General features: G+C 41.4%; 1 protein-coding gene across 4 annotated transcripts in view; it reads right to left on the bottom strand.

Annotated features, from left to right (window-relative positions):
* Positions 1 to 21994, bottom strand: part of MYO6 (myosin VI) — a 175634-nt gene extending 153640 nt beyond the window's left edge. For all 4 annotated transcript variants that reach the window (XM_062186394.1, XM_062186395.1, XM_062186396.1 and 1 more), the window contains exon 1: positions 21815 to 21994. The gene's annotated coding sequence lies outside the window, so the exon portion shown is untranslated. The remainder of the gene's footprint in view (positions 1 to 21814) is intronic.
* Positions 21995 to 22299: the final 305 nt, after the last annotated feature.

The following is a 22299-nucleotide window of genomic DNA, read 5'->3' as shown; positions in this document are numbered from 1 at the left end:
GCACCTGGCTCCTGCCATTGGAACAGCGCGGTGCGCCGGCCGCAGTGCGCCTACCGTGGCAGCCATTGGAGGGTGAACCAACGGCAAAAAAGACCTTTCTCTCTGTCTCCCTCTACTGTCCACTCTGCCTGTCAAAAAAAAAAAAAAAAAAAAAGAACAAGTACAGATAAATGTACCTTGATTTAAAAGACACAGTGCTCGATTCTTTCCCTTTTATTCATTAGTCAACTTCTTGCACTATATAATATACACTTTAGTGGAAGTCAATAAAAGGGCCCTTTGCAGAATACTTTATTTATTTATTTATTTTTGGTTAGCCAATTTAGTTTTATTATGGAAATGTTTCATAACATACAGAATCACAAACTCTCATCCATCATCCAGCTTTGGGTACATATTAAGAAAATATTACATCTAGCATTTCTAGAAAGGAGTTTGAGGGGCCTGCACTGTGGCACAGCAGGTAAAGCTGCCGCCCCCAGTGCTGGCATCCCATTTGGGCACCAGTTTAGTTCGCGTCTGGCTGCTCCACTTCCAATCCAGCTCACTGCTATGGCCTGGGAAAGCAGTGGAGATGGCCCAAGTCCTTGGGCCCCTGCACCCACGTGGGAGACCCGGAGGAAATTCTTGGCTCCTGACTTCAGATCGACCCAGCTCTGGCCATTGCAGCCATTTGGGGAGTGAATCAGCAGATGGAAGACCTTTCTCTCTGTCTCTCCCTCTCTCTGTATGTAGCTCTACCTCTCAAATAAATAAAATCTTTTAAGAAAATTATTTTCACCAAAATAAACTCATCTTTTAATTTCACTTTTCCAGACCTTTTTAAAGTACACTCATATATGTGTCTTATAAGCTTATATTTCTACATATTTTTTTAAGATTTATTTATTTGGAAAGCAGAGTTATAGAGAGGCAGAGGCAGAGAGAATCTTCCATCCACTGGTTTACTCCCCCAAATGGCTGCAATGGCCACAGCTGGGCCGAACTGAAGTCAGGAGCCAGGAGCTTCTTCCGGGTCTCCCATGCGAGTGCAGGGGCCCAAACACTTGGGCCATCTTCTACTGCTTTCCCAGGTCATAGCAGAGAGCTTGCCTGGAAGTGGAGCAGCTGGGACTCAAACTGGAGCCCATATGGGATGCCAACACTACAGGCAGTGGCTTTACCCACTACGCCACAGCACCAGCCCCTATATTTCTACGTAGTTTTAAGGGAAGCACATTTATACTATCCTTACAGACAATACTAAACTCTTTAATTATAATGTTACCTACTCAGGCTCAGTTAAATTGTCAATCGGACATCAGGTATTCAGGAAGATAAGTCAATAAAAAGACATCTAGTTCTCAATGATACAAACGAAACTTGTTAAGGAATGTCTACAAAACTTAAAAAATGGGGGGAGTAGTGCAAAAGTTCAAATACTAAATACAGAATAATACACTAGAACAAAATGAAAAAAAATTTGTTTTCAAATATGTTATCTCCTTATAGGATATCTTTATGTATATTTATGGTAATTTCTCTATGGTAAAATAATGCAATTACTTTATGGCAATAATTTGCTCCTAATCTTTGCTTATTTCCAAATTCACTATCCCCTGAAGATATAAAAATGAATTACTCTTTACCCTCTTTTGTAAAATAAAGAAAAGTCTTGTATTTAAAATCAGATCCAAAAATAAACCAGATTAGTGATACCCCCAGCATTCCAAATCTCCAGGGGAAAGGTATATGTGCATTCTTTCAGGAATCCTTTCAGGTACCTTCATATACTACTTGCAACTATTATTGTTTCTAGTTTACATCAGTATAAATGAATGTTTTTATTTTTCATTTATTCTTTGTATTTCCTTCTCGGTATCTAAGAGCTTCAGTGCCTCACCTGAAGACAGTCACACAACACTCAAGACATGAACTGAGGAGGAAGTCGACACAACAAAATACTGCAGCCAACACAAATGTCTGCAATGCTTCAAACTGATCCAACTCCTGTGGGTAGGAGGCTAGACTTCATTTTTTATTTTTAAGTTTCAAATTACCTAGTTTCATTAATTATGTATAAAAGGTAAAATGAACAGCAAACTTAAAAAAGATAGGTGAGCCCAGAGCCTAATCCAATATATGCATGAGTATACAAACACTCAGAATATTTTTACATTAATATATACTGGATTCTCCAAAAATTCAATACCATGTAACTGAAAGAATGCTGTCCTTTATTTGAAACCTTGCCAAAAATTTTCAACATTCTGGAAAAAATCAAGTTACAGGGCAATGCTAATCATAGTATCTGAATTGTCAACCTAACACATCCACATCCTAGTCTAATTTAAAGCTGATGCATTAATGATTACTCTATGTAAGGATGTTGGTATCGGACTACTTTATTTTACCCTATAGTATATGAAGGCCCAAGTCTTTCAAATATTAACATATATAATATATGTATTTTTTAATTTATTTATTTGACAGGTAGTTATAGACAGTGAGAGAGAGAGACAGAGAGAAAGGTCTTCCTTCAGTTGGTTCACTCTCCAAATGGCCACTACGGCCGGCGCTGCATTGATCCGAAGCCAGGAGCCAGGTGCTTCTTCCTGGTCTCCCATGCGGGTACAGGGGCCCAAGCACTTGGGCCATCCTCCACTGCCCTCCCAGGCCACAGCAGAGAGCTAGACTGGAAGAGAAGCAACCGGGACTAGAACCCAGCGCCCATATGGGAGGCCAGCGCCACAGGCGGAGGATTAACCAAGTGAGCCACGGTGCCAGCCCCATATGTGATATATTTAATTACTGTAATATTTATATATAATTCATTACAACTTCCTTTTATATACTAGATTTTTAATTTATATATTGGTTATATATTTATTTATATAAAGTACACACATGTGTATAAGTTAAAATATCTACTAATTTCAGTAACAGGAGTAGTACAAAATAATTGCTATGAAAAGGAAGCACCAAGTCTGATAGAACAGATAATAGGACAAACGCTAGAAACCTGTCATTTTAAAGGAAGAACGAGGATCAAAAGAGAAAAAGCATACAGAAGGGTAGACGTACCTTAGGAGACAGTGCTGTGCCAAAAGAAAAAACTCAACAAGAAGGGGTCATAACATCTCCAAATGGTTCAGAAGAGGCTGATTTAAGTCAACAGATTTAGAAATAGGAAATCGCTGAAGTTCTAATATAGCAGTTGAGGGAGAACAAAGAAAAGAGAGAAACAGCTTATAAAACCTTCTCTTGAGTGAAATTTAGAATAATTTTTTGCTTGCTTCTTATTTATGTTGTTTAGGCTAGAAAAACTTGTGAGAAATTAATTCAAACTTATTTTACATAGCAAGTCCTGACTTTATTGTATATGCTAATTTACGTTTTATGAAATGCTGTCCCCTACAAACAACTGTTTATGGATGATGAAATCATATGAAACTAGGATTGGATTCAAAAACCATCCTCAGGGAGGGGCATAATTATAAAGACAATGACAAACAAAGACTGGCTCTGCATGAATCACCTGAACTGGATGATTGCACACAGTTGGTCACACACTCCTCTCTCTCCTGTTGTGAACATGCTGAAAGCTTTCCACAGTAAAATGAAATGCTCTCTTAAAAATGCTCAATTATTTTACTTTTATATATAATCACATGCTACACCCTTAAATGTCAAACTGATGACACTTATTGTTACCAGGGTATTTTGAGGACTTTTTAAGCAATGATTATGTATTAAAATGCCAAATTATCTCTATTTCTCACTTAATCTTCCATCTGATTACAGCAAGCAATTCCATGGCAAATGAAAAAAAAATTAAGTAGAAAAAAAAGTAGTTGAAAGCTGTTCCTAGAGTTCTGGGTAACAAAGTTCAAAAATCTCTCCCCTAAGGAATTTTATTTGGCAGGATTCCTGTTACAGCACAAAAAGAAATGCTTATTTCCTAGTCACAGTTTTATGTAAAATGTGTCTAAAATTCTAAATTTTTTACTACACAATACTGCCCTAAAAAATGAACTCAAGGGGCCAGGATTGTGATGTGGCAAATTAAGCCACCTGCAACATCAGCATCCCATATCTGAGCACCAGTCAGTCCCACCTACTTGGCTCCCTGCTAATGCACCTGGGAAAGCAACAGAGAATGGCCCAACTGTTTGGGCCCCTGCCACACATGTGGGAGACCTAGATAGAGTTCCAGGCTCCCAATTTCAGCCTAACCCAGCCCCAATCAGTATGGCCATGTGGGGAGTGAACCAGCAGAAGGAAGTTCTCTTTCTCTCTCTCTCCCTCTATGTTTCTCTGCCTCTCAAGTAAACAATAAAATAATTCTTCAAAAAAATGATTCACTGATTTAGCTATATGACCTTTGAGAAATCTCAATCGCTGTAACCCTCAGTTTCCTCAACTTTTCAGAAGGAACTAGAACAAAATTAACCCCAGGGTAATGACCAGTTCTAGCACTCTAGGCTTCTACGTATCTAGTATACACAAATCATGAACACACCAACTCAAGTGGATAATTTCCAGAACAGCAGTTGCCTCCCAGTGTGGTCAACAGATACCTAGAGATACCTGAAACCTTCTCAGAGAGTCAACAAGGTCAAAACTTTTCATAACAAGACCGAGAAATCCGCATCTTCACTACGGTTACATTTATAGTAATGATGCAGAAGCAATGGCAGGGAGTCCTGGAAGTTCAGCCAACATCAAGGCAATGGTACCAAACAGTACCAACAGTCACTGTTTATAGACCAAAAATAATGTGGTTTCACTCAAAAATAATATTGTCTCATTGATAAAGTAATGAAAATTACTGCTGGAGCAGACGGTAGTTAAGATGTCACCCAGGACACTGGCATCCTATACCACAGTGCCTAGGTTTGAGTCTCGGCTCTACTTCCAATTCTACCTTTCTGCTAATGTGCTCTCTGGGAGACAGCAGGTGATGGCTGAGGTACTTTGGTTTCTGCCACCCAGGAGGAAGACCCAGATTGAGTTCCCAGGTCCTGCTTCATCCTGGGGGAGATCAAGCTATTGTGGTCATTTGGGAAAGAGCCAGCAGATGGGAGAGAACGCTCACTTGTACTTGCGTGCACGCTCTCTCATGCTCTCTCTGCCTCTCAAATTTGTAAATTGTTAATTATTGTTATATTTTTCCTCAAATACATACCTTATTTAATATTCTGTATGATGAATGGGAAGTCTGCATAAACCACTTCTGCTTAAAGTATGATGGTTGCCTCAAGAAAAACACTTGGGTGAACTTTTCAAGTTATGATCTTCAGGAACTACCCATTTTTTTATTTTGTATTTTTTCATGAAATACCATTTTTCCTAGAAAGAACTTATAAGCCATCACTATTTCACCTTGGGTATTTGGCAGACATGGAATTTTTTTGTTGTTACTTTTGGTTTTTAAGTGAAAACTGTTGCTTCAAGGAAAGCAAGCTGAAATGACAAAATAAGAGCTTTCAAGTGAAAAACACAAAAGTAGAATTTGTATCTGCCACCATGGGCATAACTCTCCTTTCCTGATAATATCAGAGTATAATTTTTTAAGTATTACTAAATTTGGAAAATGTGCATAACTTGGTGAAACAATATGTTCCAATTGACTACTACATCATGTTATAAAACCATGCATGGTCAAAAGATCCATTCAAAGTGCAAAAAAGTACAATGGATTCTAATGTAACAGAGTACAAAAAATTCACTGATATTACTTAAGATTCCACTTTGGAACTTTAAGAAATTATCATTTCCTGCGGGCTGATGCTGTGGCATAGTGGGCTGAGCCTCCACCTGTGGCACTGGCATCCCTTACAGGCACTGGTTCTAGTCCCGGGTGCTCCTCTTCACATCCAGCTCTCTGCTATGGCCTGGGAAAGCAGTAGAAAATGGCACAAGTACTTGGGCCCCTGCACCCATCTGGGAGACCCTGGCTCCTGGCTCCTGGCTCCTGGCTCCTGGCTCCTGGCTTCAGATCAGCCCAGCTCCAGCCATTTCAGCCATTTAGGGAAGTGAACCAGTGGATGGAAGACCTTTTTCTTTGTCTCTCCCTTTGTCTATAATTAAGCCTCTCAAATAAATAAATAAAATATTTAAATAAACAAATCACTTGTACTATTGCAAATTGCTAGTAATTTAAAAAAAGAAATTACCATTTCCTTAGTTTGAGTGAAGGGTCAAAGAAGAATATCAGTAATACTTGAAAAAGCAAATAAATACTTCTTCCTCTTTTCCAAACAGCATTCTCTTTGTGAGGGCAGATTTTCTTCATGTATAGTACTTCAACCAAAATAATACATTATAACAAATTTCTAAGTTTCAATTTCTAACATAATAAATATCAATAGATATGGCACACATAAACAAAATCTTATGGAGTCTTCAAAGATTTTGAGCAGTATACAGTCCTGAGACCTGAGATTCCGATCTACATGAAAACTCACAATGCCTCTTAATGGCAGTTCAAGTCTCTCAGTCACTCATAATCTAGTGAGAGTTGGACACAATGAAGAAAGTTTCACATACATTATATAATGTGTAATGGACATTATAATACAGGCACAGAGACAGGCATTTAATCTAGTGGTTAAGATGCCAGCCAATGGGCCAGCATTGTGAAATGGCAGATAAAGCCGCCTCCTGTGACAGCGGCATCTAGTATGGGCACCAGATCATCTTCCGGCTGCTCCACTTCCAATCCAGCTCCCTGCTAATGGCCTAGTAAAGCAGCAGAGGATGGCCCAAATGCTTGGGCCACTGTGCCCACATGCAAGATCTGGAAGAAGCTCCTGGCCCCTGCAGCCATTTGGCAAGTGAACCAACAGAAGGAAAATCTCTGTGTGTCTCTTTCTCTCCCCCTCCCTCTCTCTAACTCTTTCAAAATAAATAAATAAATCTTAAAAAAAAAAAAAAAGGTTGTCAGTTAAGAGATCCACATCTCACATCGGAGTACTTGTGTTTGACACCTAATTCTGGTTCCTAACTTTAGCTCCCTGCTAATGTAGACCCTAGGAGGCAGCAGAATCCTGCCACTCACATGAGAGACCTACATCGAGTTCTTGGCTGCCAGCTTCCGCTTGGCTCAGACTAGTCATTGTAAGTATTTAGGGAGTAAAGCAGGAGACAGGACTGTACTCCCCCCAACCCCTCTCTGCCTCTCAAATAATTTTATTTTAAATACAAATAAAATTCCAAACAGTAAATTTGTTAAGGCTACTGTAAAAGATTTAATTCAAACAGGTCCTGAAAGATGAGTAAGAGTGAATAATTATAGGGCTGGAGCTGTGGCTCACTTGGCTAATCCTCCACCTACGGCGCCAGTACCCCGGGTTCTAGTCCCAGTTGCTCCTCTCCTAGTCCAGCTCTCTACTGTGGCCCAGGAGGGCAGCAGAGGATGGCCCAAGTGCTTGGGCCCTGCACCTGCACGGGAGACTGGGAGGAAGCACCCGGTTCCTGGCTTCGGATTGGCCATAGCAGCCATTAGGGGAGTGAACCAACGGAAGGAAGACCTTTCTCTCTGTCTCTCTCTCACTGTCTATAACTCTCTCTCTGTCTCTCTCTCTCACTGTCTAACTCTGCCTGGCCAAAAAAAAAAAAAAAAAAAGAGTGAATAATTACAGACAAAAGCTTTTTTGGGCACAGAGATAAGAGAATAGGGATATATCTGTGGAACAAGTCAATGCAACTAAAGCATAAAAGCAAAGGACTAATGAGTGCTGTGCTAGGGTAGGAAAGTGGATCAACGTTGAATCACAAAAAGTTCTGAATCCAACAGTAAGAATCTGGATTCCAAAATGTTATTAAGGAAGTGTTAAACGGGATTCTGAGTTGGAGAATATTACAATAAATTCTACTTTGGAATATAAGCCTAAAGGCAATACACAGGATAGACTGTACACTGAAGAAAAGAGCAAACACAAAGAGATGTATCTGAATGGAAAAGTAATGAGGCGTGCACTCAGAGGCAGTAGAAGAGGAACGACAACCTTGCAGAGGCAGAACAAGTCTGGGCAACTGACAGAATCTTCTAAATTAGGAGGGGACAGGTGAGTGAGGGTTCTGAGCAGAAGCACTCCACAGTCTCAGTGGTGCTACAAGCAAAACAAAGTAAGATGCAAGTTTCTGAAAGGGGATGGATGTTGCTTATAGAGCATCGGTTTTGAAATGCTTGTCGAGATGATGTAGAAAGAACGTTTGGAAAATTGTACATAAAGTTGAGTTGGAACCATATATATTATATAATTACCAAAAAATAAGAACACAGTGAGTAGGGTTGTTGAGGCATAGCAGGTAAAGCTACCACCTGTGACGCCAGCATCCCATATGGACACCATGAGTCCCAGCTATTTCACTTCCAATCCAGCTCCCTGCTAATTGCCTGGCAAAAGCAGCAGAAGATGGCCTATGTGCTTGGGTCCCTGTACCCACATAGGAGACCTGGAAGAAGCTCTTAGCTCCTGGCTTTCACTTGGCCCAGCCCTGGCCATTGCAGCCACATGGAGATCAGCGGATGGAAGATATCTCTCTATAACTCTTACTTTCAAATAAATAAATAAATCTTACCAAAAAAAAGAGTGGGTACAGCAAACTTCCAAGTATAGAATTTTTTTTTTTATTTATTTATTTGAGAGGTAGAGCCACAGAGAGAGAGAGAGGGAGAGATACAGAGAAAGGTCCTCCATCCGGTGGTTCACTCTCCTAGATGGTGGCAATGGCCAGAGCTGAGCCAATCTGAAGCCAGGAGCCAGGAGCCTCCTCCAGGTCTCCCATGTGGGTGCAGGGGCCCAAGCACCTGGGCCATCCTCCACCGCTTTCCTAGGCCACAGCAGAGAGCTGGATCAGAAAGGAAGCAGCTGGCCCAAATTGGCACTTAAATGGGATTCTGACGCTGCAGGCGGAGGCCCAGCTCATTAGGCCATAGTGCCGGCATAGGATTTTTTTTTTTTAAGATGTTATTTATGTATTTGAGAGGTAGAGTTACAGACAGAGAGAGGGAGGGACAGAAGGGTCTTCCATCCACTGGTTCACTCCCCAAATGGCTGCAACGGCCGGAGCTTGGCTAATCTGAAGCCAGGAGCTTCTTCTGGGACTCCCACACAGGTGCAGGGCCCAAGCAGTTGAGCCAACCTCCGCTGCTTTCTCAGGCCATTAGCAGAGAGCTGGATCAGAAGAGAAGCAGCCAGAACACAAACCAGCACCACAGGTGGAGGCTTGACCCGATACTCCACAGCACCGGCCCCAAATATAGGATTTTATGACCCCACAAACAATAAAGGCATGAGCACAGGAAAACAAACAGCAAGAACAGAATAGGAAAAATAAAAGACCTGATAAAGTACATGGCCACACAAGCGGGGAGGAAAGATCCGGGAAGGATTACTTAGTTGATCAACAGCTGAAGAGCTCTGAAAAGAACAATGACCTAAATGAGATCACTGGATCTATTAACTAGGGTACTCATTGTTGAGCATTTAGGGACAGAACATATTACAATGAATTTAGGATCAAGGCCTCATTTAGCATGCTATTAGGAACAGGAAATAAATATTTTACCCAGGACTATGTGAAATATGTTTTCCAAACAAGTTTGTATGCTTCTCAACTATAACAATTTCTAAATAAATTATCAGCAGGTTAAGCCACTACCAGCAATGCCAACAGCCCATATGGGAGGCAGGTTGTGTCCTGTCTGCTCCACTTCCAATCCAGCTCCCTGTTAATGGCCTGGAAAAAGCAGTGGAAGATGGCCCAAGTGTTTGGGCCCCTGCACCCGTGTAGGAGACCTGGGTGAAGCTCCTGGCTCCTGGATTTGGCCTGGCATAGTAGTGGTCATTGTGGACACCTGGGGAGTAAACCAGCAGGTGTAAGATCTCTGCTGTCTCCCTCTCCCTCTAACTCTGACTTTCAAATAAATAAATAAATCTTTGAATAAATTATCTCTAAAATTTATGATTTTCAGATAATTTATCTGAGTCACATAAAACATGGATTTTAGCAAAATCAGAGGAACATCAGCATTCAACTCCTGAATTTTACAACACACACGCAATTTACTATCGTGCTATCTATTGAAACTAAACCTACCTACGGCTTAAAATAATATTTTCAGTGTTGCTAAACCTGTTAAAAATACATCTTAGGACTAATCGAATGGCATTTATTTAAGGGAAAAGAAAGTAGTAACCAATCCTTTTTCATTAGTTACATGAAGCACAATATGAGATCAAATTTCATTTTGGCATATATCAACTGTGTATTTAAATGAACCTACATTAATACAAAAGTAGTAGGTAAAAAAATCCGTATTTTATTAGTACAATTTATAAAACAGGGGCCGGCATTGTGGCATAGCCGGTGAAGTCACCACCTGTGACTCCAGCATCCCACCTGGGTACTGGTTTGAATCCCAGCTGCTCCATTTCTGATCCAGCTCTCAGTTAACAGCCTGGGAAAAGCAGCAAAGGATAGCTAAAGTGCTAGGGCCCCTGTATCCATGTGGAAGACAAGGATGAAACTCCTTGGCTCCTGGTTTTGGCCTGGCCCAGCCTCAGCCATTGCGGCCATCTGTGAAGTGAACTAGCAAGGGAAAAATCTCTCTCTCTGCCTCTCCCTCTCTCTCTGTAACTCTTTCAAATAGATAAATAAATCCTTTTTAAAAATCACTAAACAACTAGTATATAAATTCCTAATTTATGTTGCCTTTCCTTCCAGAAAACAAACATCAGTAGAATATATCTCTAGGAAATATAAAATTCTAACTGAGATAAATATTTTTGTTGATTTCTGAAACCTCTCTAGCGACATCCGGTCATAGGGTTAAACTCATTAAAATTTTCATCCTCCTCTGCCCTCCCCTGGCACTGGACAGAAGATCTTTCTTAAATTAACACAAACCTTCTCAGTTAGCCATTTGCATACCTGACAACCACTACGACACTCTTCGCTCGTCTGTTTTCCCCGTCATCCCACTGGCCCACACAAGCCATGGTTCTGTTGAAATCTCAAGCACAAGCACAACAGCTACTTAAATCATCTTCCTCTCCTAATCTTCAAGATCAACAATGACCAACAGGAAAGGCGGAGAAATTAATACATTCCTCTTCAAAATACACACATGCCCTTTGTTTTTTCCCCAACTACTAAGACCAAAAGGATAACAGAAAGCAAATTACGCCCAAAAACCAAAACACAGCTGGTTCATCTAATTTTAGAAACAAAATAACAAAGAAGAGGAGAAAAGTTCTCTGGAATAAGGCAATCCTCAAATCAGGGGAATTCAAAGAACATAATATGAAAAAACCAACAGCCTCAATTCTCTCCTGCGGGATACAAATTCCACCAGTGTCAAATCAAAATAAACAGTATGTTTTTAGAACTCCCACAAAAGTTTGAAATGTCTCCTTTAAAAAAGAGTGGGGGAAGAGGGAAGTAGGCATTTGGCAGTACGGTTAAGACTTCACTTGGGATGCTCACAACCCCATTCAGAATGCATGAGTTCCAGCTCCATCCCAACTCCAACTTCCTGCTAAAGCAACCCGGAGGGACAGTGGTGATGGCTCAGGTACTTAGGTCCCTGCCACCCATGTGGGAGACCAAGAAGGTGTTCCTGGCTCCTGGCTTTGGTCTGGCCCAGCCCCAGCTGTTGCAGCCATTTGAGGAATAGACCAGCTGAAGGACATGTATGCACACACTATCTCTTCTCTCTCTGCCTTTATATATATTAAGTTTGAAAGGGCGATGAAGGGATAGGCATGTGGTGTCACACTGAAGCCTCCACTCGGGAGATGCACAATCTAATATCTGAGGATATGAGCTCAAGACCCAACTCGGCCCCAGACCCCCGCTTCCTGCATGTTCTGGTAGACAGCAGCAATTGTTCAAGCAGTTGAGTCCCTGTCATTAATGTGCTAGACCTGGATTGATATGCAAGTTCTAAACTTTAACCTGACCCAGTCATGGCCACTGCAGGCCATGTGGGAAGCAAACCACTCTGCCTACTTCTCTGTTTCCCTGTGCCTCAAATAAATGAACAACAACAAATTTTTAAGGGCCCATTTACAGAGAAAATGTCTAAATGTACTATTTCCAAGTACAAGTGCTATTCAGTTGATCAAACCTATTTCTCATTTTCGTCACACTCTTTAAAAGACCAGCTGAGAAACATATTTATTCTAAAAAAAAAAAAAAAAAAAAAAAAAAAAAAAAAAACCTTCCATTATAACATTTGCATCCAGATGTATTCTAAGTAAGCTAAATTCTCAATCAGGTGTTTCTCTGCCTAATTTGCTCAACCCTCTTTTGGAAACTGTGAACAAGATCTTGTACTTCTTTTTTCCCCGGAAACCCTCAAGAAAAGAAAGAAAATATAAACCATAATCTAGTTAATTGGGGGACAGTACTGTTTATGTACAAGGATCTCTCTGGTCATCTCTTTAAGTAGAAAAATCTCATTTTTAGTAAACCCCAGGAATCTATCCCAAATAAACAGCATAACCTTCTCATAAGAACTAGAATCAATGAGGCAAAATTGGCACCAACAGAGAAGACAGCTGAGGAGCAGCACTGCAACAGAGTTGGTCTTCAGTATATAAGGTTAATTAAAAATGAATCTTAGAGGCCGGCACTGATGCGCAAAGGGTTAAAGCCCTGGCCTGAAGCGCCAGCAACCCATATGGGCACCAGTTCTAATCCCAGCTGCTCCACTTCCGATCCAGCTCTCTGCTATGGCCTGGGAAAGCAGTAGAAGATGGCCCAAGTCCTTGGGTCCCTGCGCCCACGTGGGAGACCCAGAAGAAGCTCCTGGCTCCTGGCTTTGGATCGGCACAGCTCCGGCCAATGCGGCCATCTAGGGAGTGAACCAGCAGTTGGAAGACCTCTCTCTCTGTCTCTACCTCCCTCTGTAACTCTGTCTTTCAAATAAATAAAATAAATCTTTAACCAAAAAAAAAAAAAAAAAAAGAATCTTAATGAAGAATGGGATGGGAGAGGGAGTAGGAGGTGGGACGGGAGTAGGGATGGATGGGCATGTAGGTATGAGGGGGAAGAACCACAATATTCCTAAAACTGTACCTATAAAATTTGTATTCATTAAATAAAAGCATTCTTTAAAAAAAAGATTAATACAGGCTGGCGCCGCGGCTCACTAGGCTAATACTCTGCCTGTGGCCCCGGGTTCTAGTCCCGGTTGGGGCGCCGGATTCTGTCTCGGTTGCTCCTCTTCCAGCCCAGCTCTCTGCTATGGCCCGGGAAGGCAGTGGAGGATGGCCCAGGTCCTTGGGCCCTGCACCCGCATGGGAGACCAGGAGGAAGCACCTGGCTCCTGGCTTTGGATTGTTGCAGCGTGCCTGCCGTAGTGGCCATTTGGGGAGTGAACCAATGGAAGGAAGACCTTTCTTTCTGTCTGTCTCTCTCTCTCTCACTAACTCTGCCTGTTAAAAAAAAAAAAAAATTCATACAGAAATTTAGCATGTCTTCAAAAGGACTTGGTGAGAAAGAACAATTATTCAACAATACTCTTATTTCTATTTACTGTTACTATATCAACACTGTTGTTTTTGCTTTCAAAAAGGCCAGACTAATAGGAAGTATAAATGCCAGAAGGCAAAGGCTTTTTTCGCCAAAACATTTTTAATTTAGTCACTGAAGACTTTTTTTAATGAAAAACATTCTTTAAACCAAAATTACATAAGAAAATTTCAGAAAAATCTTACTTTGATTTAACACTACAGGAATAAAAGTGTTCTACATTAACAGAACTAAATTATGTTTTTCATTGGGTTATATGGATCATCAAAAGTTCCTGAAATAGGGGTAGGTACTTGGCCTAGAAATGAAGACACCAACATCTCACAACTGGCTGCTCCTCTTCCGTTCCAGCTCCCTGCTATGGCCTGGGATAGCAGTAGAAGATGGCCTAAGTCCTTGGGCCCCTGTGCCCATGTGGGAGACCTGGAAGAAGCTCCTGGATCCTGGCTTTGTATCAGCACAGATCCGGCCAAGCTTCAGTTCCTAATTATAGATTCCTGCTAATGCAGACCGTGGGAGGTAGATTGGTGGCTGCCACCCACATGGAAGATCAATTGAGTCCCTGGCTCCCCACTTCACACCCAATCCCTCCCTATCTAGAGCATCAGGGGACTGAAATAGCAGATGGGGGTTCTCAAAAAAATAATAAAGAGAAAAGCCCTAGATTTTTTCAGCTAAATGAGAAAGTAAGTGGATAACCTGTTTTCTAAAAGCATACATATGAGAGGCAGTCCCAAGTATTTTGCAGATGTATCATAATGCTAGAAGTTATTTAAAATATGAGGAAATGCTACCAATTCCCAAAGGCTCTAATTAACATCCTATTCTCCATTTGTCCCATCACATCCTCAGTCCCTTCTGTCTCTGCTCTTGTCCTTGGAGAATGAGCCTGCAAAAAACATTATCTGGGCTCCCAGCTGGGTTCTAGCAATGGAAGTCTGTCAAGGACCTGAAGACACAGGTAGAAGAGGTCAGGGAAATTCTTCTCCCCACCCCCACCCCCCACCGGCTCTTCTCCATAACACCAGCTCTCTGCTCTGGTAATCTCTGGAGAATTAAGTGTTCTTGCTGTTGCTAGTCTCTGGTGCTTTGCCACACTTGTTTGTTCCCTAATCTCTGCAAACAGTCTTCCATTTGAACCAGCAAGTGTGCAATCTCTTTCCTGAGGGGACTTTGCCTGACAAAAAGAACATCAACAATACACTATGTAAATAAATCCAACTAAAAATTTTCTAAAAGATCTACAGAAGCATGTAAGTATATATTGTTACTAGTTGTCTATGGTTAAAATATTAAATATAAAAAAAATTAGGGCTGGCACTGTGGCATAATGGATAAAGCTGTTGCATGCAGTGCCAGAATCCCAAATGGGCGACAGTTCGAGTCCTGGCTATTCCACTTCTGATTCAGCTCTTTGCTATGGCCTGGGAAAGCAGAAGGCAGTAGAAGATGGCCCAAGCTCCTGGGCCCTTGCCCCAATGTGGGAGACCCAAAGGAAGCTCCTGGCTCCTGGCTTCAGATCGGCCCAGCTTTGGCCGTGAAAGTGAACCATCGGATGGAAGAGCTCTCTCTCTCTGCCTCTCCTCTGTGTAACTCTTTCAAATAAATAAATATATCTTAAAAAAAAAAAAAAAAAAAAAAAAAAAAAAAAAAAACTTCATTGTCTTCCCAATATAAATGCCATAAGAAAGACCCAAATAAGCTTAAAAAAAAAAAAAAGTCAATGATGGCCGGCGCCGTGGCTTAACAGGCTAATCCCTCTGCCTTGCGGCGCCGGCACACCGGATTCTAGTCCCGGTCGGGGCACCGATCCTGTCCTGGTTGCCCCTCTTCCAGGCCAGCTCTCTGCTGTGGCCAGGGAGTGCAGTGGAGGATGGCCCAAGTGCTTGGGCCCTGCACCCTATGGGAGACCAGGAGAAGCACCTGGCTCCTGCCATCGGATCAGCGTGGTGCGCCGGCCGCAGCGCGCCAACCACGGCGGCCATTGGAGGGTGAACCAATGGCAAAAAGGAAGACCTTTCTCTCTGTCTCCCTCTACTGTCCACTCTGCCTGTCAAAAAAAAAAAAAAAGTCAATGAAGAGATTCTGATAACTGATATTTTCATTTCCTTCACCATACACTGGATAATCCAAGCGATTTTGTTATTGTTGAAGCTCTAAGAATACAACATAAAAATTGTTTAAAGCAGGGGTTCTCAAATCTTCAGGTGCACATAAATCAACAAGGAAGTGTGTTAAATACTAATGCCCAGGCCACCCATGCATCTTTCTGATGTGTGTTTTTACTAATTCCACAGATAATTCTGAAACCCACCTGTTTCAGAACTACTTTAAAGGGCTCAACTTCAAGATTCCTCTCAGATGTCTAACATGTTGCTTTTTTCCTTTCATTTGAAACTCCACATTGAACATGGCAAAAAAAAATAATTAAGACAGTAACAAGTACACTATGTGCCAGGCAGTGTGATATAGGCCCTAAGCGTATCAATATCTAATTTAATCCTCTAAAGAGCCACACCGAACAGGTAACATTGTTGCCTTCATTTTGTGGATGAGAAAAGGACCCAAGAAACTCATTAATTTGACCAAGTTAAAGAGTAGCAAAAACAAGATTTCCTCAAATCTGTCTAGCCTCTTAATCTGGGAGCAGACAAGTAAGCAATGCTGAAATGCACCTCTGGAGCCACAAGACTGTCACAGGAAGGATTAGGCCTGAGGGTCAGGTGCTTATACAAGCAATCCCCTCCCCCAGCAAGCTCCCGGGACTCTCCCCACCATCACTCCCTAATTCCATCACCAACACCTTCCACCTACATGATTGCCACATTAGAAGTCTGTGTATATATGTGAGCATTGTTTTTTAAGAGATTTATTTATTTTATTTGAAAGTCAGAGTTATAAAGAAAGAGAAGGAGAAGCAGAGAGAGAGAGAGAAAGGTCTTCTATCTGCTGGTTCACTCCCCAGTTGGCCGCAACAGCCGGAACTGTGTCAATCCAAAGCCAGGAGCCAGGAGCTTCCTACGGGTCTCCCACGCAGGTGTAGGGGCCATCTTCCACTGCTATCCCAGGCCGTAGCAGAGAGCTGGATCAGAAGTGGAGCAGCAGGGACTTGAAACAGCGCCCATATGGGATGCCGGCACTGCAGGCAGCTGCTTTACCCGCTATGCCACAGCGCCAGCCCCAGCATTGTTTCCACATGGTGATACCCACCACACTACAGTGTTGCTTGTAGAAGCAAATATAACATCATTGTGCCTCAATTTCCTAATCTTTAAAATAAGGGTTATAATACCAACCCTGCTGAGGTGACATAGTGATTGTACATAAAGTGCTTGTTTGGCGTAGTCTCTGACACATAGCAAAAGCTCAATAAACAATAGCTGCTATTAAAATTACACTTTGCCAATCCTGCTCTTACAACACGCACATATCATCCTAGGTCCCATTTATTTTAAGCCTTGTTTCCTGAGACTGTGATAAACGATGGAACACACTCACATTTATCAAAGGCAGGCTGGTAACAGTGCTGTAACCCAATGCACTGGGAGTTTCCAGTAGATAGAAAGCCAGGAGAATATTTTAGAGCAAATAAGCCTTTTAGTAGTGCTCAAACTGCACCATTTCGACAAGTGTCTATTTCCCAACCCTAGAGTCAGCCCTGTTGATTATACACTAGTATGAAGAGTCTATAATTAACTTAATTCAAAACAACAATGTCACTCAGTATAGGGCCTTGGTCTTAATTTGAGCACTGTTTCCTCAGCCCTTGTACAGTACCTAGTCCATGGTAAACATTCCAATATTTTTTAAAGGAATGAAGGCATAGGGGAAACCTGGATTGAGTCCCAGGCTCCTGGCTTTGGCTTGGCCCAGTCTTCACTGTGGTGAGCATTTGGGGAGTGAAGTAAGGGATGGGAGATACCGCTCTCTCCCTTGCTTCAAATGAATAACTTTTTAAGAAACAGGAATGAAGGTATAAATGAATCAACAGAGACAGCTTAGCTCTTGAGTGAGTCTTCACAAAAACAAGCATAATCATCACATTAACACCAACTGATTAAAAGTTATTTTCAAAATAACTTTTCTTCTAACTGTTGATTTTAACAATTCTCCAAGTTAAAAAAAAAAAAGCTAATTATCAACCTCAGTTCATTAATCTATTAAAGAATTTAAAGTAGTCCCATAATGATATATCTTCCATCTTTATCCCCCACCTTCTACCTAAAAAAAAAACAAACAAAAAAAAAAAACTAAATCTGTAACAACAGTTATCTAAACAATCTGAGTTTAAGCCATAAAATTAACTAAGTCATTGGCTAAGATACTAACCCTAACTAACCCCTAGCAGGTAGAGAAGTATGGGGATTCAAAGCCTTAGTTCCACTCTCAATGAAGCTTCTAAGCACCTACACAGCCTTGTATAAGCTAGTTAATTTGAAATAATTCCTAGTTTTTGGAGTCTCCATTTTCTCATTAGCAGAATAGGAATAGAAATACATTTATTACTTCTAACTTCCTTAAGTTGTTTTAAGGACCAAACACAAGTAAAATGACTTCCCAAATAATAAAATGGCATACAATTGTAAGGTTATTAACTCTGGACACAGACATCTCCACATTTCAGGTGGGTGGATTCCATTTCTCTTTTTACCACTCCCTCTGTTTCCTAGACCCAAAGATCTTTCAAGATCTGGAGAGAAACCAGTTCACATCTATGGGTATAGTTCAAACAGTGGCCCCTCCACATACATTAGAAATCAACAAAATTCTGATACATGAAATACCTTTCTTTGTAAAGGTTGGTCAGCAGGTTACTTTCAAGTAAAACAAGTGATGTAACACACACAAAGACTGACTGTTTTCTGTCGGGAGCTTCCTCAGCGCACATTACTCACCACGCATGTTAATATTCATCCCATGTGAACATACACCAAAGGAATGGGTGTCAATGTTCTGGTTTCACCTGAGACATGATTTCTGCATAGAAAACTATTTTCTCTCTCTTCAGTACTAAGATTTCTAAAGATGCCAGATTCCTTCTTTGGCTTTGGTACACATAGGGAAAACTTTTGATAGACACACAATCATTTCTCAAATCATTATGACAATTTTATACTCATCAATAAGAAAGATAGTTCTTTTTGAAAACCACTAAGATATTCTAATATCTACATTTTAAGATTACTACCAGTCCACTAAAATTTTTAAAAACAAAGCACAACTTTTAAATGCAAAAGATTGTGGTTCCTCTGAACATTATAAAACACTTCAAAAGTAGATCTTAGGATAATTTTACTTAATTCCTAAATATCTGTGGGCATACACACAGAGAACAACAACAACAACAAAAGAGGTGATGTGTGTGTCACAGATCATCCATTAATAATTTATATTATACCCCCGGAAGGTGGTTTTGTTTTACAGTTGAATATAGTACCATTGAGATGTAAAATCCTTAACAGTTAAATCCAAATAATTAAACCACCTATAAAAGCAGTCACCCAATGCAGTCTTTTTTCTGCTCATTTACCCAACTACATTCTACTGCTGAAATGCATGACTTCTAATTTGTTACAAAAGAACTGTATGTGCTCATTTTTGTCCTCTGTGTCTATTACGGTTCAAAGGATATTCATGAAATAATATAACACTGTAGATAACACTGTAATATATATTCATGAAATAATATAATGCTGTAGATGGCACTGTAATATATATATTGTATATATAATATATATATTGTATATATATATATTACATGAAATAATATAACACTGTAGATACAATTTCATCATCATCCCCAAACAAGTTCTTTTCCCTTAAGATTACAGTAGTTAATTATCTAATATTTAAGACATGGCCAATGTTATAGCCTAACTCTTGTTCCTCTAAACCCATCAAAATAAGAAGTACACAAATTTGTTTAAGACTCTGGAACTGCACCAGAAACGATAAAGCAGCATCATTCAAGACTGTCAACTTGAGAATGAAGACAGACACAGAATTCTCAATTGGTTCCAGAACTACATTCTTGGTATAGAGCATCTATAGCATCTATTTCAGGATCCGGTCTTCTACATATTTAACACAGCAGCAGTTCTGTAGGGTTAGATGAAAAGTCCATATGAAATGGAAGCAAGGCAACCTATTCAGGTAGGAAGGATAGGGACTTCAATGTTAGCAGACTCAAGATGTGAACCCAGACTTTGCCCCTCTGGAGCTACAGACCTTTGAGTAAGTATTTAATTCTCTGAGCCTCAATGCACTCCTCCTTAAAAAGACAAGACCACCACCCCCTGAAATCTATTTTGTAGATCAAGCCCCTCAGTCTGGGTTCTAATTACTGCAGATCTCTACTACATGGGTGATGCTCTTATACACTAAAAGGCCAATTCACAAATGGTATAGAGTATCTCATTATGGGGACCATAATTAAAGTGTATGAGATTTCTTAAAGCTGTAATACTTTTACAAATCTCTTTTCTAATTATTTTAACATATATAAGTTAACATTTCAGAAAGGGTAAAAAATTTTTCAAATTGATCTACATGATCAAAGGTGAAGCTTCAATTATCAACAGAAAGTCAAATAAGCCCTTATTTTTAAAACATATTTGGTGCTTATATGAATTCAAATCTCACATAGTCAAAATCGTTAAAACTTTCTAAAGAAAGCTGCATTTTCAGACCCAGATACAGCCCAGTTGTCTAAACAATGGGCTACATGATACACCACAGACTCCAGGCAAAGTCACAACAGGATGAGAAAAGAGCCTTCAGCCTCTCTCAGATTTCCTGGCCACTGTTATTTTAAAACTTGATTACGTAAATATAAACAGGGAAAAAGTACATTTCACATCAGCCCATGGGCTATGATTTAAGATCTTTGTTTTTACTACCTCATATTACTTACATTAAATATCATAATTGCTCATTACAAAAATGTTTAAGCATGATCTTTTCTTTCTGTTACTTCCTTTTACCATTAGTTTTTGAAAACAAAAATGTAACTTAAAGAGCTGTGAGAGCAGTATCATGTCACATAGAAAATACAATGCAATGGGCAAATCTGCGTAAGACTAAAATGACCCCTGTTTACCACTGTGGATGCAATTCCTGCTTAACTGAAATACTCAAATGAGCTGAATTATTTAAAAGTCAATGAGCTATTTTGAACGACTGCATTGTTTGAAGCTCTGGCTAAAGCCCACTTTGTAACATTTGTAACAGTTTCTAAAATTAATGATAAAAGGCATGGAGGTAATTTTTTTCACTAAACATTCCCCCAATTGGAAATACACAACCCAAGAGATCTATGAAGTGCAGTTAATTTGTACAGAAATGCTGCTTTGCCATCAACCTTTGTACCATGACCACTACCAGTCCAAGATTCACATTTTATGGTGTGAAGATAGTTTCGAGTAAGCTTTAAAGCATATTAATTTTTCAAACTCTCAAACTCTGACTATACTAAGAAATCCACACCAGCAGAGCATAACAGCAAATCACTTTTATTTGGCACGTTCAGCAGTCTATTAAATTGGAGTAGTGTTCCTACTTCCTCACTAGTATCTGTAGATTAGGTTTTAAGCATCCTTCCACCACATACTTTATGCCAAATAAAACGAACCAAGCTTCCTGAAAACTATGGAAATATTTCAGACACGGATGTTCTAGCAATAACCCTATCAAACGGCTTCCTAACTAAAATTGAGATCCTGGAGTCTTAACTTTTTCACCTCATTAAGTTTTTGCAAACAGAAAAAAGTGATCTTTTCGGTAACATATCTTTAAATTAACATACTCAAGGTACTGGACCTCCCAGAGAGCAAAAATACTAAGTCCCAACTTGGTCTTCAACATGATTAAACTATTAATGGTATCATTTCACTCTCAGAACGAACTGTACTCTTCCTGCCCTGAATCTTAAGCGAGTTTACAAAAGAGAAAATAAAACTATCGCGCAGTGTGCAAGGCAGAGTTGGACACCTGAGTGCTATGCTTCTACCTTGGAGCCAGGGAAGAAACACAAAGGTATCTTGGTGATGACAAGCCCATGAAAGGAGACTCTCATTGTCTGTCTGGAAACGAGAACCACCCTGGCAGGACGGTGAGCGGCCGCCGCCCCGGCCCACCCATCACCTGTTGGTCCCAACCGCGTTCCTCAGAGGTGAGCCGAGTCTTCAGCCCCAGGGCGGTCAGAGAAGGCCTCGAAGCAAGGCCGAGCCAGGAAAGAAGCGTCCTGGCGCGGCCGCCCCACAGGGTCCCGGCCGCGGACACTCACCGGTGCTGGAGCGAAGGCAGGTGCGCGGCGGCGGGGCTACCTGTCGCCGGTGCAGCCGGAGGGCGGGGTAAAGGGTGCCGAGGGGGTCGGGAAGAACGACAACGCGGACAGCACCAGGACGGGGCGGCGGCGGCGGCGGCGGCGGCCAGGCTACTGCTCGCTTCCTGCTCGGACAGATCCCGGGTCGGTCTCCGCCCGCCGGCCGGCGCCCACAGAGTCCCCGGCCCCGCCGCGCACACGTCACGGCTACGGAGCGCCCGAGGGGGCGGGGGCGCCAAGGGCCGGGGCGGGCCGACGGGGTGCGCGGGCGCGGGGCGCGCTCCCGAGCGCAGTGGGGCTGTCCTGCCAGCCGGCGTGGAGCCCGCGGCGTGCGTGGGTGCTGCTCGGCGTGGGAGGGGCGCAGCTGGCCAAGCTGGGCGCCTTCGCTCCTCTCCAAGCGAAACGGCGCCTACGCAGCGGATATTGTTTCCAGTCGCTGCAGGCAG

This window comes from Lepus europaeus, chromosome 3, assembly GCF_033115175.1.
Source record: "Lepus europaeus isolate LE1 chromosome 3, mLepTim1.pri, whole genome shotgun sequence".
Lineage (NCBI taxonomy): Eukaryota > Metazoa > Chordata > Mammalia > Lagomorpha > Leporidae > Lepus > Lepus europaeus.
The sequence above is the reverse complement of the archived record's forward strand: the minus strand, read 5'-3'. Positions and strand labels throughout refer to the sequence as shown.